The 2,158-nt window shown below is 35.9% G+C and overlaps 1 pseudogene; it reads left to right on the forward strand.

Moving 5' to 3' along the window:
* The first annotated feature begins 537 nt into the window (after positions 1 to 537).
* On the forward strand, positions 538 to 769 carry LOC115284570 (annotated as a pseudogene).
* Positions 770 to 2,158: the final 1,389 nt, after the last annotated feature.

The following is a 2,158-nucleotide window of genomic DNA, read 5'->3' on the forward strand; positions in this document are numbered from 1 at the left end:
TGGGTGGCTCAGTCGGTTAAGTGGCCTGCTTCGGCACAGGTCATGATTTCACAGTTCGTGGGTTTGAGCCTCGAGTCGGGCCCTGTGCTGACAGCTAGCTCAGAGCCTGGAGCCTATTTCAGATTCTGTGTCTCCCTCTCTCTCTGACCCTCCCCTGCTCTCACTGTCTCTCTCAGTCTCTCAAGAATAAATAAAAGACATAAAAAAAAGAAAAAGTCAAATTGACTTGATAATATATTCTTGATAATCAAGGTTATACACAATAAAAAAAAATAAATAAAATAAATGTCACCCTGTCTTGGCTTGAAATTCAAATTCTTTTTTCCTCATATAATCTTTACCATGTCATAAATAAAATGATTATTCCCAAAATTGGTTTTGACACTGATTTAATTTTAGTATATTTTGTGTTCAAACAATTTTTAAGGTTTTTTAAAAATATATATATAAGCAAAGTATTGGCAATGGAATGTAATGAGTTTTAATAAAACTTCCACAAATTTTATTATGATCATGTGTGGCCCAGCCACTTTTCCAATGGAGTTATCTTTTCCTGGTCCTGGGGAGTCTGCACCTCCCTGGTCAGACCTGAAAGAAGAGCAAAGTTTGCAGAGGCTGCAAAGAGAAGACAGGAGGAGGTTGCATGTTGGGACATTTTGGATGTTCAGACCAGGGAAGTAAAGAGAGAAAAAGAAAAAAAATAGAAGAACAAATTGCTGTATCTGGGCCCCCACCAGAAGGTGAACATGAATGGAGGACAGTTTCATAAGGATTAGATGAGTGGAAAAGTTTACTGCCAATAATAAATATCTGCAGTCAAGTGGACGTACTCAGATTAATTTGTTCTTTTTGAATAAATGAAGATTCAAACTTTGCCATTTTAGTGCCATTAAATGCAATCAGTGTTTTTTCAATATGGATATATTGAAAATGCTTTTGATTTTCAAACTAAGAAAATGGACATGCCTTTCATTAAATACTTATTTTCCTGCATTTGCTCTTCTGCAGGGAGTGGGTGATTTGCCGTGGTTTCATAGTTAAAAGGACCTGAGGGTGCCTAGGTGGTTCAGTAGGCTGGGCATCCTACTTTGGCTCAGGTCATGATCTCAGTCTGTGAGTTCAAGCCCCACATTGGACTCTGTGCTGACAGCTCAGAGCCTGGAGCTTGCTTCAGATTCCGTGTCTCCCTCTCTCTCTCTGCCCTTTCCCTGCTCTTGCTCAGTCTCTCTCTGTCTCAAAAATAAATAAAAACACTAAAATAAAAGGACCTGAGAAGTGAATACATATATATTACATGTACAATGTCTGCATTCATGAAACCAATCGAGCTTGCCATTGTATTATCTCTTTTTTATAAATGACCTAGCAATCTGTTTTTCTGCTTAGCCTAGTATCGTCTCTTTATTACATTACCTGTGAAGATTTTTGCTTAAACTTATGAACTTCATGTCTTTAAATTTATCAACAGGGAAAATCTTGAAAACTCACTTTAAGAGCGTATGTGAAGAGACACTATAAATGTTTATAACTTACTAAGTAATATTTGTAGAAAATGTTGACTTTCTCCAAATTCCATTTCTATTTCTAGATATGGCTTATAAAATGAATTCTGTATCTTCCTCTCTGTCTGTCTCTTCTCTGCTTGTATTCTGTCTCTCAAAAAAAATAAATGTTAAACAAATTTTAAAGAAAATTTGGGGGGCACCTGGGTGACTCAATCAGTTGGGGTTCCAACTTCAGCTCAGGTCGTGTTCTCACAGTTGAAGGGTTCAAGCTCTATGTCAGGCTCTATGCTGATAACTCAGAGCTTGGAGCCTGCTTCAGATTCTGTGTATCTCTCTCTCTCTCTCTCTCTCTGCCCTTTCTCTTCTCATGCTCTATCTCTCTCTGTCTCTCAAAAGTAAATAAAAATGTTAAAAGTTTTCTAAAAAATTTAAATTAACATATAGTGTTTTAAATTGCAATAAATAATGCATAAATATGTATATATTTACATATATATATGTATATATATACCCGTGAAAACTACACAGCACAATTTAAAAATATCAAAGAAATGATTTATTGGATATGACACCAATGGAATACAACATAATATGAAGCCTTACATAAAGTATAGATTGTATAACTTCACTTACATGAAGCTTTAGAATGGACA

This window comes from Suricata suricatta, unplaced genomic scaffold (genome assembly GCF_006229205.1).
Source record: "Suricata suricatta isolate VVHF042 unplaced genomic scaffold, meerkat_22Aug2017_6uvM2_HiC HiC_scaffold_1033, whole genome shotgun sequence".
NCBI classification, from domain to species: Eukaryota; Metazoa; Chordata; class Mammalia; order Carnivora; family Herpestidae; genus Suricata; species Suricata suricatta.